Raw genomic sequence first — 15,247 nt, 5'->3', positions numbered from 1 at the left:
GCTTCTCCCTCTGCCTGTATCTCTGCCTCTCTCTGTGTCTCTCATGAATAAATAAAATCTTAAAAAAAAAATAAAAATAAAGATTTATCCAGTAGAACACAGTAGCAAAATCAACAGGCAGGATATGATAAAATTAGATGCTATAGAAACTCCGAGGTGTTTAAGGTACCAGGCTGAGTTCCAAACACCTCTGAAATTCTGATGGCAGGCTGCCTGGTCACTTGGAGACTCCAGGGCCATTATTCCCAGTTGGCTGTAGCCGGCACCAGCCTTTCCTGAGCCATCGTATGGCCTCCATAGGAAAACCATCCAGCATCCTTTTCCCTACTATATTCTCTTCTTGGGTAGATTCATGCTCACACCATGTTTCTTCCTTCTGTATTTTCTATCATTTCTATCATGAGTACCGTTCAGTTAATTCCATCTTATCTACTCTCTCAACTGTCTCCTGACCAAAATCCCCTTCCAAAGGCCAGACTCCAGCTCTTCCTTCCCCCTCCCTGGCCCCAGAGATCACTACCCACTCTGAACAGCCATCTCCTTGATTGACATCCAAGGTATCTTACCAAGTAGTGCCTTTTCTTTCTCTGTATAGATCTCACTCCCTGTGTAAATAGTAAGCCCCTCAAGAGATTAGTGCATCATCTTCTTTTTACCTGAATACTGAGACATGGGATAACAAATACTAGTTTGCTGTTTATGACACTCATCTCTTACAACTCTTTTCCAATTACTTAAAAGAAGTTTCCCCCCAACCATCCGTCTTGCTTTGTTCTCATTCTTGCACCCAACTGAAAACAATTACTAATTGCCTGCCAGACAATAAAGATCCTGCTGATGATAAGAATGGTGTAGGATTATAGCAAGAGAAAGAAATGCATACACTTTAATATGAAAATAGATGTTAAAAAAGACACAATCCCCTCCATGATCATTGAAAGGTCTCAGAAGTCTCTCAGGGAATCACAACATTTTTATGTGCCACCTTATTTCCTAATTAAAGTCACTTTTCCTCGAACACCTGTATTCAAAATCGCTTAAGTGTTTTTACACAATGCCATTACTTTTCTACGTTTTATTACTACATTATGGGTAAACAGCCTCAGTGGGATTTCTTGTCACTTAAGTGTCATTTATAACATTGTTTCTATAGGAGGATTCATCCCAAATTGAAAACAACTAAGTTACAAAACCAACTCTGGGAATACAATACATTTGCAAATTGTCCATTCATTCATTAGTTCATCTAATCATTCATTTAATTAAATGTAGACTGCTCAATATGAAGCACTGTCTCCCACTTACTTTACTGTCTTTAAAATAAAATGCCTCTCATATAAATTCTGAAGCCAAATATCCTCCTCTTCAACAGATAATCTGTGAAAAACTATGTAAGGAATTTTTATGAAAACATGAGAAAAATTTTAAATGTTTCATGTAAAAGTATCTGTCCCTATTAAACTATTGGGAGGGTGGATTTCAAACATCCATAGCCACTGTATCTGAAATCCCTGGGTGACAGGAAGTTCAAAGATGGACAATTTAGAGTTGCCATGTCATCTGGGGAGAACAATAATGAACTCCTGAGTAAGCCCCTCAAGAGATTGAGTAAGCCCCTCCAAGCTCCTCCTGAGCTGGAGCCTTTTACCTACTGAAGATCAGTTGGGAAAAAGACACAAGTTGTTTTTTAGAGATATTGATATAGAAATATAGATATAGGCCCCTATCTAGATTTCCTATATTAATCAGGCCTTTTTCCATTGGAAATGACAGAAATCTAACTCCAGTTAGCTGAAAGAAAACATAAAAGTCTGAGAGAAACCGAGAAATAAGGAAACTACATTTTTTCAGTTATTTGTAAACTGAGGAGAATGCCCTGGAAAGGTGGGGGGCAACTGAAGATAGAAAGTGATATGACAATTATAGGAGCATGGTCCTTGAGTAGACAAAAAAGGAGTGAGATCCAAATCACATGTGATGGTGATAGAAGCAGGGACAGTGTGCTCAGACTGATACATGTGACAGGTTGGTAGATTAAATGGAGGAGGGTGAAGGAGCTCTTTTCTGATTGCTTTTATTTTCTCAGTAGAATAAGAAGCAAGTCCATCAGCTCAAAATAGTGATGGTGAGAGGGTGTTGAAAGTTTGAGGAGAGAGGAAGGGCTATGGTAACGTCATCGTGGGGAAGGGGAAGATGAGGCATAAGTATCAATATCCTCATTTTACAGATACTACAATTGAGGCTCAAACAGATGACATGACAGAGCCAAGGTTCTAAGAGCCAGGACTGTGCCTGCTCCACTCAAGAGATTGAAAATATCTGTCCACGCCAACACTTGCACATGGATGTTGATAGTACCATTATTTATAACAGCCAAAAAATGGGAAACAGCCTGAATGTCCATCAACTATAGGTGGATAAACAAAATATGGTATTATGGTTCCATACAATGGAACATTATTATTTCTAACAATATTATTTCATATTATTAGGTAGTAAAAAAATAAGAGTACTTATACATGCTATAATGTGACTGAATCTTGAAAACAATATGCTAAGTAAAAGAAGCCAGACATAAAAGGCCACGTATTACATGACTCTAACTACACGAAATGTCCAGAACAGAAAAGTCCACAGAGGTCAAAAGTAGATGAATGGTAGCCAGAGAGGCAGGAGAGAGGAGGAAATTGGGAGCAACTGCTACTAGATATGGGGTTTATTTTAGGATAATGAAATGATCAGGAATTGGTAATGATGATCATACAACCTTGTGAATGTCTAAAAAAAAAAACATACACACAATATTGAATTGTACACTTCAAAATAGCAAGTTTTTTGATATGTAAATTATATCTCAATTAAAAATAAAAAATAACTTCTTTTTTAAAAATCAGGGATTCTATTATTGAAAGAAAAGAGGGAGAATAACAATTTGGGGACAGTGGTCTTTGCCACAATTCCCTAGAATGAGTTAATCAGATAAGAGTCTCTTTGGACTATTTTTGGGTTAATGGAAGAGTAGAGAAAGAAGGTTCTATAAAGAAGAGGTGGTACAATAAACAGAAGCAGTCTTGACAAATAGTCACAGAGAGATGTTCTCAAGTTCCAAAGCCTTGGGCTCAGTTTGTTATCACCTCCTTGTGACTCTCGCTGGGAATTAAGACTTGACTTTCCATTTGAACTCATAAAACAAGATGAAGTTTAGAAAAATGTTTCACTCATAAGGTCACTGACTTTCGACTTCTGCAAAATTAGCAACTAGGCCCTCTGCTACCAGTGACTTTTAAAGTGGGAATAGTCAGAGCCTGGGAATTGCTCCAGAGAAATCACTGGCCTATGAGGCTTTTGGTCATTAATCAAGAAAGTTGGAAGTTCAGTAGCATGAATGTCACTGACTCTGTCATTTGAAGCTCTGCTTCAAATTTATAGAAATGTATAGAAAAGAATGCTAAGAAGGGTGCTTGGGTGGTTCAGTCAGTTAAGTGTCTGCCTCTGGCTCAGGTCATGATCTCAGGGTCCTGAAATCAAGCCCCATGTTGGGCTGCCTGCTTAGCGGGGAACCTGCTTCTCCTTCTCCCTCTGCCCCTCCCCACACCACTCACTCATGCTCTTTCTCAATTAAATAAATAAATAGGGGATCCCTGGGTGGCTCAGCGGTTTGGCACCTGCCTTTGGCCCAGGGCGTGATCCTGGAGTCCCGGGATCGAGTCCCGCGTCGGGCTCCCGGCATGGAGCCTGCTTCTCCCTCCTCCTGTGTCTCTGCCTCTCTCTCTCTCTATGTCTATCATGAATAAATAAATAAATCTTTAAAAAAACACATAAATAAATAAATAATTTAATAAATAATAATTTACCTTTATTTCTTAAGCAGGGTTTTTTTTTAAAAAAAAGATTTTATTTATTTATTTCACACACACACACAGAAAACACAAATGGAGAGGATGGGCAGAGGGAGAGGGAGAAGCAGACCACCAACTGAGCAGGGAGCCTGATGTGGGTCTCAATCCCAGATCCCGGCATCATGACCTGAGCTGAAAGCAGATCCTCAACCGACTGAGCCACACAGGCGACCCAAATAAAATCCTTAAAAAACCCAAAAAACAAAAAACTAAGAATAATGAACAGATATGAGGGAAAACATGACATCATAGAAAGATCCTGACTTTGAAGTTGGGCCTGCATCTCAGTGCTGGCATTGTGGTTTATGAGCCAGGAGATTCTGTTTAACAAACAGCCTCAGTTTACCTCTCTGTGATATGGGAATGACGTCTATCTCAAGTTCTTTCCATGACCACCTAGCCACATGCCCTGTGTTCATCAGGACTCTCAGTCACAGGTGACAGAAACCTAAGTCCAATTAGCTTAAGGAAAACATGAAAAGCTAGAGAAATTGATGAGGAGTTTGAGAGAAGGCTGGATTTCTTAGACCGTGTCACCAGGAAGGGCAAAAGTGAGCTGGAACCTCCCCAACTGGGAACTCAAGGTCCTTGGGGTTTTCTCTCCACCACCTGTCCTCCTCTGTTGGCTTCGTTCTCTCAGATCTGAGACTCTGGGTGCTAGAACCATGTCTGCTGGCAGTTGCAGACTCCCATCTGGCACTAGAAAGGAATGGGATAATTCCCAGCTTTAGTCTGAAAAATCCTAGTTAAGGATTCTGATTACCCAGGTTGAGGACAGACACCTACCTGCCTGCTCCTCTGATCACTAGCTGTGGCTGTATGTGCACAGGTGCACATGCTACCAGGTACAAGGAAGGGCCCCAGTCTAGGTCAGGGCTATGCCCCTGAGGCCAGAGGAGGTGGAGTCTGTGACAGCAAGAAGGTGGAAGGGGAAGGACCACACAGATCCATGCATGAAAAATCTGCCCCAAGTCCCCCACTCAGCTTCACTTTCAGCCCATCTCACCTCCCTCAGCCATCCACACTTTCTCTTCCTCCTACTTCACATCTCAAGTATCACCCAGTGATACTTGGCATCACCCGGTGGCCGGAACTGGAAATCTGGAAGTCAACCTGTGTTCCTCCTTCTTGCTGACCTTCCTGTTGGAATGAATCACCCAACCCTCAAGCTGTGCCCATGAACTCTTCACACTTCAATCCCTTCCTCTCCACCCCCGTCCCTGCTCTAGCATAGAATTCATCAACCTTTGTCTGTGCTGCAGTGATAATGGGTCTTCTTTCTCCTTGTTGTATCTCCCTCTATTCTAATTTCCACACTCTGGTGACTGTTATTTTTCCAAAATGATACAAGTGATAAAGAGACACTTGCTGTGTCTCTTCTCTGCTCAATTAAAAAAAAAAAAAAGGCTCCCTATTAATGCCAGCTACATAATTTCTGGTTCCAGGTGCAAAATGTTCAGAAAACAAGGGAAAAATGCCACTGAATGTACTGAAATATGAAGATTTTTCCTTTCTTCTTTTTGTAGTCTCTGTCTCAATTTATCATGGTGTTTTTATTTGCCATTTAATGTTGTTCTCAGTAAAGAAATAATCATACTATAAATTATTAGCATGAACATTACTATTTATTATTGTACAGTTCCAATTTTAAAGACAAATCTAAGAGGCTTTAGCTCACATATGGACTCACTGAAGTGATACAATTCATATTTTGTGGCCCAGTGAACAAAACTAACCCAACATTTTTTTTAAGATTTTATTTATTTATTTGAGAGAGGGGGGAGGGGCAGAGGGTGAGGGAGAATCCTGAAACAGATTCCCCACTGAGTGCAGAGCCCCCACACCAGGTTTGATCCCAGGATCCTGAGATCATGACCTGAGCTGAAATCAAGAGTCAGCCAACTGAGCCGCCCAGGCACCCTTAACCCAACCGTTTTTTTTTTTTTTAAGGTTTAAAAATATTTTTAATTTATTCATGAGAGACATAGAGAGAGATGCAGAGATATATATATGCAGAGGGAGAAGCAGGTTCCCTGCAGGGAGCCTGCTGTGGGACTCGATCCCAGAACCCTGGGATCACAACCTGAGCTGAAGGCAGACACTCTACCACTCAGCCACCTAGGCATGCAACCCAACTGTTTTTATCTCACTTCTTAATATGGACACATTCTATGAACACTCAGTGGAAAGTAGTGGCTTCCAAAACATGCTTACTTTGCCTTTGCTTTGAGCTGCTAAACTCCCACCCATAGTAGTTCCTCTGGAATTCTATGCTTTTGGAGTATCATGAACACTACCTGTGAATGAAGCAGCAAGATAATGCCAACACACAGACTGCATATGTCTCCTCTGTTCACATGCCTACTGCATTGTCCCACTGGACTTCATTTACAAAGCACAAGCAGAAAGAAAACATTATTAAGAATTTCAAGATGGCCTAGAACAGAGCAGTAAACCAAGCATGGGGCCTACCTGAGCATGGAATCCTGCCAGACTTTACAAGGTCATACACCCACGAAGCCAGTTCTGCTTCCTATTTTCTATAGAGCAGGTTCCAACTGCTTCAGAGGAAATGCCGGGCCCGTTATGATTAGGCCTGAGCCTTATCTCCTTCCTTTATCCTGTCACCTACTTTCTCTGCCGCACACAATGTTTCCTCCTGCAAGGATGAGTGCCTTAATATTTTCTCTTTCACCATTCTCATTGCCTGAAATGTTTTAGGTCCTCTGCTTATCTTAAGTTTGAGTTCAAAGGCTGTCTCCTCTGTAAAGACTGCCTCACCTCTACCAGGAAAACAGAGCTCTTCTTACGCATCTCCCTGCACTCCAGTACAGCCTGTGGTCACCATACATCGCAGCACCGTTGCCAAGATTGTAAGCTCTTCCAGGGCAGGAACTGTCTCTTTTCTGTGTTGAGTTCTCAGTGTCCAGCAGTATGTCTGGCAAATGATAGGAGCTCACATGATAGAATATTTATAAATGGAATGAAAGAATGAAATAAAGCCTGGCATACAGTAGGCATTCATTCACTAAATGATTCTTTCAAAAATATCTACTGAGTGCCCATGATATATGGGCTCCGTGCCATATCTGTCCTCCCTTCAATGAATTGTGAGTGTCTACTGCATGCCAGGGCTGATCTACAGAGCTAGGGACACGTGATGAGCAAGATAGGAAAGGCCTCTTCCTCCTAAGACCCTACACTCTAGTTGGCTCTCCATAAATGTCATTTCATTTCCTCCCCCTTTCCCTGTGCCTCCCAAGAGGTAACCAAATCAGTCATACATATTTTAAGACTTTCTCTGCTTTTACCTTCTGCTCTGGATTTCCTTTCTCTGCACCATTCTCAGGTACAAAGAGAAGGATGCTTGATCATGCCAGAGTTGTTTGGCTTTGTTATTCGTTTTCAGCCCCTGCAGCGGTTACCATAGAATGAACAGGAAACCAGCCCTGTAGCCCCTGCACCAGCTGGGGTCATCTCACCAAATTATTCTAGAGATTATTCCCCCAAATCACTGACTGCTGACTATTGTTTCCAATCTCTTCCTCTCACCTAAGTGCTTTTCTCACAAGTTTGAGGCGTATTTCCTTGTAACACACACCATATCTGGTTATGAAAACAGCATGTGCCTCACTTGGAGTGCAGTTGGATCCAGAGCTCAGCTCAGACCAACCAGAGAGAGAACAGAACTGTGGCCAGGATGCCTGAGTTTTTGCTAACATAGGCTATCTTCCCTCCTCCCTTCCCTTTTCCCTGACCCTGCCCTTGACCTTCTACCCTCCTGTAATTTCTGAGTATTTTTTAGTAGGGAAGAATGTTATGAGAACCTTCTTTTATAAAAGTACCCTTACTCATACAGAGCTTATGTTCCCCAGAGTTCTCCCAGCTGAGATGAAATTTTTCAACCTTAATCATGGCTAAAAGAAGAAATATTTTGGAAAGTCTGAACAAACTTACTTCAGAAACTATTTATGACTTAGAGTATTAAGTTGTAGAAAGGTTTTGGGTGAAGAAGTTGTGGAAGGATCATCCTACTGAATTGTGTCCCTGTTGCCCCAAATTCATATATCGAAGCTCTAACCCCAATGTGATAGGATTTGGAGATGGGTCCTTTGGGAAGTAACTAGGGTTAGAGTCTCTAGGGTGTGTCTCTCATGATGAAATTAGTGGCTTTACAAGGAGAGAAAGAGGAAGAGATGCTCCCTTTGTGAGGAGAGTGAAGGTAGCCATCTGTAGGCCAGCAAGAAGGCTCTGACCAGGAACTGGATCAGCCAGCACTTTGATCTTGGACTTCTCAACCTCCAGAGGTCATAACTAATTTGCACACATCTCTGTTCAGTGCCAGTCACTGTTGAATAGTTTGAGTCCCTGCAAGGCATGTCAGGGGTTAATTTGACCACATCAATTGCTGTAGCCACTCACTGCACATTGATTTAAATGGTGACCTCAGCTGAGCTCTGACACATTGGAAGTGACCACAGGTTGCTGGATCCAATGAGTGCTTGAAATCATTCCCAATACATGAATAGGTTTTCATAGAGTTCTTGTTCCTAGAGAAAGTATTGTTATGGAGAACTCAGCTCTTAGTCACAGCATTTTGGTTCACTCTGCAGAAGGTGTTGGAGGAGATAATCAGGAAGATGTGACCACCAGTTGGTCCAATGCTGGACCTAGGCAATCAGAGGCTTCTCACACTCTTCCCTGTCCTTGGAATGCACATTCTGCCTACGTTCCCACAAAGGGAACTGTCCTACTGGCCTTGAGAGAGTAAGGTGTTGTCAGAACACAGAATGGTATAAGTGACTGAACCCAGGTAAGGCCTATATATAAACGGTAAGATGCTAGTGGGCAGGTACTAGGATTTACTATCTCACGACTGCCCCAACAAGACTCATGTGTAACTTTTCTTACTTATTCAACCTGCCACCTACCAATCTGGAGTGGTCTGCCCTTTCTTCCATCTCTCCTTGTCCTCCAAGTATGGGGGCCAGTTTGTGGGCCAACAGAAGGTCCCTGAAGACTTAAACAATGCAGATGGGATTGTCCTCTCTAGCCTGAAATTGCTCTACAGCAACTTTGCCTATCAAATGCAATATTTTGCTTGGGAAGAATGATAATCATAATAATAGCAATAAATATTGCAATAACAGTGATATCTTAAAGAAATGGAGGTTTATACATGCCAGATGTTGTGCTAAATGATAAATATATACATCAACAACCATGCATGGTATGTATCGTTATTCCTATTTTATGTGTTAGGAAACAGAGGCCTATAAAGCTAGCTTGGAGGTGGAATTGAGATTTGGAGCTGACTCCAATGCATATGCTTTGCTTGCCACACTGCACTGCTCCCTGCAACCAAAATGCATTTCTACACCTGGATCTTGCTTCCTGGGATAGTACCCAATTAATAATTGATGTGAGAAAAGTGCAATCCTGCTGATCCAGGGAACAATGAAAATGCATCATGAAGTAGGACTCCTCTAACATATTCCTTTGATCTAGTATCTTAGGAAAAAATTCCCTCAGCATTGATTTGTCAATTTGTTATTAAGAGAAAACTTTTTTTGAGGAGAGTCAGAAAATCTTGGGAAAACAGAACCTTCATTCTTCTTTTCCTTATTCAAGCGAGTATAGCAGATATAACTAATTCTCTTCTTGGTGTGTCAAGGCCATTTTTCATAAGCAGGACTTGTGATTGTCTGAGATAAAATAGTATCATCTGTGCAGCAGGTTACTCACAGGGAGTTTTGGCTCTGTGTTAACTGGCCTAAATTACTTTTCTTTTTGTTTTATTTCTGTTTCTTCTGGCTTTATCCCTCCTCGTAAGCAGTCAACTCTTACTTTTCCCTAAAGACACAGGGATTTCATCTGGTTATACCTCTCCACCTCCCCTTCCCATTTCCCATATTTAATCTGCTCTTCTTTGAAGGCCATCTTGAGTTTATTGAATTAGGAGCTTCATTTTTCAAAGAACTTCCACCACTGTGGGTAAGGGTGTGCAGTGACCTCTAGACTCTCCCAGTAGGCAACATGTGCAGGCTTATGATGATGCCTCTTCTTACCACGATCTCCTTTGTTTTATTCTGGATTTGTGACCATGTTTTAACTATTTCAGCCTGCTGCGATCCCAGACTTTGGACAAGATGTCATTACTTATATAGCAATAATAGATGCTTTTACTTCCAAGGAAGAGACGACCTTACCCAAACGGGCTTAAATACAATAAAGAAATGTATTATCTCATCTGACACTCAGACTCGATAGGACAGGCTTCAGGGTTGCTTGATTTAATGACTGCAGTGTTATCAGAGACCCAGATCTTTCTATCTCTTGGTTCTGCCATTTCTAGAATGGCTTACAGTTATAAGATGGCTGTTAGCAGCAACTAAGACATCGTGTGATGGAAGTGAAAGAATAATTGCTACAAGCATGAAGGATAAATTTTTATCTTTAATCTGATTGGCCAGTTTAAACAAGCCCACCCCTGGACCAATGACATCTACCAGGGGAATTCAGTGCTCCGATCGGCCTAGATCAAAAGCCAGCAAGTGTTTTCTAAAGAGGAGCAGGCAGGAAATATTTAGGTTTGGGGAGCCATACAATCTCTGCCACATGTCTCAACTTCACTGTTGTATCACAAAATCAGCCAGCGGAAATAATGGGTGTGGTTGTTTTCAAACAAACATTACTTTTTTTGGGAAGATTTTATTTATTTATTCACGAGAGACACACAGAAAGGCAGAGACACAGGCAGAGGGAGAAACAGGCTCCCTGCCGAGAGCCTGATGCAGGACTTGATCCCAGGACCCCAGGATCATGACCTAAGCCAAAGGCAGACACTCAATCACTGAGCCACCCAGGTGTCCCTCAAACAAACATTATTTACAAAAACAGGTAATAGGGTCATGGCCTGACCTCTGACCTAGACTAATGAGGATCCACTCCTGACCCTGGAGATGAATCAGCATCTCCAGAGTCAGGTGGGGTGGGAGTGGACATGTGTGAAGAACTAGGAAATAAATTCTGTTAGGAAGGAAGGGGGATACTAGTAGCAGACAATGGTTCTCTGCATTGCCCTTTGGAGGAGTGGAGTTTAAGACTACTACCTTTTCAACTCCCATGAGAGCAGAGGACTGTGAATGCTGGCGGTTTATTTATATAAATATCACTTTGCTATAGCCTATCATTTAAATAATGACTTTAAGAACCACTCTCTTCAGGGGATCCCTGGGTGGCTCAGCGGTTTCGCGCCTGCCCTTGGCCCAGGGCGCAATCCTGGAGTCCCGGGATCGAGTCCCGTGTCGGGCTCCCAGCATGGAGCCTGCTTCTCCCTCTGCCTGTGTCTCTGCCTCTCTCTCTCTCTCTCTCTCTCTCTCTCTCTCTCTGTGTCTATCATAAATAAATAAAAATAATAAATCTTAAAGAACCACTCTCTTCTTGCTTATCTTTCCTTATATCTGGGCTCTAGACTTACATACTTTCTGGAAGGTGACAGGTTCTCCTGTGTCTGTGCACTTGCTCCTCCCTTTCTTCAAAACATGCTCTCCCCTCCTCACCACCATTCTCCTGGTTATAACCTAGTCATTCCTTCAACCTGTTGGAACCTTCCCTTAGGGTGGTACTTCTCATTTAAAGGCCACACAGGCATGTACATACCTCTATTAAAGCACATGGCCCCCTGTCCTGTAAAAATGTGTTTACCTGTGGGTTTTCCCACCTGACTGCACCTGGAGTGCTTGTCCCGTTGTGTGCCCCAGTCCCTGATTCACCCACCCTACACATAGCAGTCCCTCCATGTATGTTTCTTCAATGAATGAGTGAGCATGCATGCCTTGGATGATGAGAGGAAATTAATTGCTCTTTCAGTATGTTTGAGGTGTCATCATTGAGATCACGATGAGTAGCAAAACGTATAAATTATTATTTTTTTCTGAATGCTTTTCTTGCTGAGTGCAAATTTCAGAAGTTTGACTCTCTGGTCTTTATATATGAATCAGATTTGATGATTGCCATGTGCCTGTGTCATTATGTGTGACTTCAGACTTCAGTTCCACAGCTCTGTCTATGCTGTGAGACCCCTTTCAATTCCATATTCCCATATTGACATCCCCCCACCTCCCACACCATCAGCCTACTTAGGAAGAGGTGAGTTTCTCCAGCCCCTGGCTCTCTGTAGGGAAGTCACCACAGGAGTTCCTTACTTTTCAGTGTTTTTTGGATCTCTTCCTGGGGTGTATCCAATGGTCACCATGCTGATAGCAGAATTCCACTCCTGGACAATTTGCTATTTGCAGCATTGACCTTCACTGGATTTGCAAAGTGAAGCTCGCTGGTGGGCAAAGGGTTCTCCTGAACCCCTCCCACAGCAAGTCTCCAGTATTGATTAGCACATGGGCTTTGTGGGGAGGACCATTCTGCTTTTGGGCCCTATTTGGCTATTGGCTACTTACTAAGCTTCTCTGATCTGCAACTACCTCATTGATAAGGTGAAGATAATAAAAGTCCCTATATCATAACGTTTTTATGAGGACTCAGTAAAACAATGGATATAAAGTATAGCATAGTTACTTCTTACTTACTGGCATATAGTAAGTCCTCAATAACAAAAGCTGCTAATTGATGCCCAAAATGTGTGTGTGTGTGTGTGTATGCATAACTGATGATATTAATAGAATAATTTTCCAGTTTAGAGATTCCAGATAAGACTCATCTAAACCTCTTGGGCAAGGTTTTTTTTTTTTTTTTTTTTTTAATAATATGAGCTGTTACAAAACACGCCAACCAAGAAGCAAGGAAAAGCAATACAAGATCAGGATTAGGTTCAGCTGTGAGTAACAGCAACCTCAAGGAACCATGGTTCATTTGTCTTTCACATAAAAGTCTAGAATTGGCAGGCTAGGATCAGTATGATGGCTTTATGCTATGAGGTGCTCAGAGAGCCAGGCTCTCTGTATTTTTTTTTTTATTATTATTATTCTCTAGCTTTAGTGAGGCAAAATCGACAAATAAAATTTTATTTTATTTTATTTTTTTCAAATAAAATTTTATATATTTAAAGTATACAATTTGATGATTGGTACATTATGAAATGGCAACCACAATCAAGTTCATTAACACATCCATTATCTTACAGTTACTGTGTTTTTTTGTTTTTGTTTTTGTTTTAAGATTTTATTTATTTATTCACAAGAGACAGAGAAAGAGAGAGAGGCAGAGACACAGACAGAGGGAGAAGCAGGCCTCCCTGTGGGGAGCCTGATGCAGGACTCCATCCCTGAGCCAAAGGCACTCAACCACTGAGCCTCCCAGGTGCCTCACCATATTCTTTATAATACATTCAAAAAACAGGACATTATACTTCGCACCAATACACATGCCCTGGGGAAAATAGATAAATAAGAAACAGTTACTTCCCCAATGAAATTAGTACAATGTTTCATGTCCTGTACCAGTGGTGATTACAAAGTGTTACTAGATATGGAGGAAGAAATGATTAAAGCTTCTGGAGGAGGTCATGGGGGATGGTCTGAGGACACCTCACAGAGAGCAGCTTTTGTTTGGGATATTGGCAGATAAAGATAGCCTTTCTAGAAATGAGCAGATACAAGCCAAAAATCAACCATTGGGAGCATTCTTAGCTGTAGGCAAGAGATCCTTGGCTCAAATAAGTGTGTTCAAGCAAAGAGGGAGAGATGGGGAACCCTCCTCCCCATTCTGCAGACCCTAAGGGACCAGAAGGAAAGAATGAAATGATTGTTTTTTACTTTCACTAATGAAACTTGGCTAGACCTCTATTGCCTTAGTCCAAGTCCTTTCCCCTGAAATATTGGACACTTTTTATGCTGAAGAACAAATACAGTGTAATGTGAATGGGGCAGAGAGCCCCTATTCAGAGACAGATTAAGAGTATCATGCTGTGGAATTAGCTGATGTAGGCATGATATATAATTTCTGCTAAAATAATAGAAAATAATCTCATCAAGAGAGTGATCAGAGGTCTGGAGAAAAAGCTTTAATGATGCCCATACAAGCAATGTCACCTAGTTTATTATTATAAGTGGAGAAATGGATTGGTACTATTAGATAGCTTTCCTGAATCATGGGGCATTATTGTGGAGGAATTCAGATTTTCTCGTTTTTGGCAATGCCTGGTTCCACCCTGTTACTGAAGCTTCTTTGCCTGTGGACATTGAGTTATTTTCTGCACTGTATACACCTAACATTTCAAGTTAGAGTTTGCTTTCTATTTTGCCCCAGCATGCACATTCTCATATAAGCTCATATGTGCAACCTGAAAAAAACTTACAGTTGACTGTGAAAATGTCTTGATAAGGCTTTCATCACACATCTAGAGAACAAATTAAACAACATAGATACTGAGGCTACAAAGCCACCATTATAAATGTAGACGCTGCCACGTGTCAAAACTGGATTCAACAAGATTCTTGGGTGGCTCAGAAGTTTAGCACCTGGCTTTAGACCAGGGTGTGATCCTGGAGACCCAGGATCAAGTCCCACAGCAGGCTCCCTGCATGGAGCCTCTGCCTCCCTCTCTCTGTCTCTCATGAATGAATGAATGAATGAATGAATGAATAAATAAATAAATAAATAAATCTTAAAAAAAAAACAACTGTATTTAAAATAATGCAAAGACTCTTCTTTCTAAAAGAACATAGAGTAACTCCAGAGTGACACCAGAATCAAGAGAAGGGGGAACATATCCAGCCATCCGAAGCACCGAGCATGACATAGACCTCCTGGGGCATGCTTGGAACGTTTGAGAAACCCAAGTACAACCAAGAGAAAGATATAAGTCTGTGAGCAAAATATGCTGCTCTCAGCAGGAAAGATAAGGGCAAAGCAATAGCAATCACTTTAAGCTGTTTTGTCCCATTTAAGGGAAGTTCTTAAAATGCTAATAAACTTGAATGGCCCATTTTGAAGTAATTTCACTACATAATTGTCCAGAAATGCAATAAAATTTTCACAGGCAATAAATATCTGTCATCTTCAACTAGTAAAATTCCTTGTTGCCCAGTGGTTTTGTATTCTAGGCTGTTTCTTTTTCTCCACGTTTAAACTTGTGATTCTCTTCCATTTTTTGTATTTTTGAGAGAAGGGTTGTCATGAGTTCAATGGAGATTTGCTCTCACTTTTTTGGATTTTCACATTCTGGGAACTTTTGTTGTTGAGTCCTAAGAACCCATCAGCCTCTTGACCAGGGTCATCCTCTATCTGAATCAGGACTAGGTTGTGTGCAAGGTAGCAAACAGCTGGAGCTGCATGCAAGTCTCTGGTTTGAGTGCTGCTGCTGCCACTCTCTAGCTGTGTGACTTTGGACA

Source organism: Vulpes lagopus, chromosome 5 (genome assembly GCF_018345385.1).
Source record: "Vulpes lagopus strain Blue_001 chromosome 5, ASM1834538v1, whole genome shotgun sequence".
In the NCBI taxonomy this organism is placed as follows: Eukaryota; Metazoa; Chordata; class Mammalia; order Carnivora; family Canidae; genus Vulpes; species Vulpes lagopus.
The sequence above is the reverse complement of the archived record's forward strand: the minus strand, read 5'-3'. Positions refer to the sequence as shown.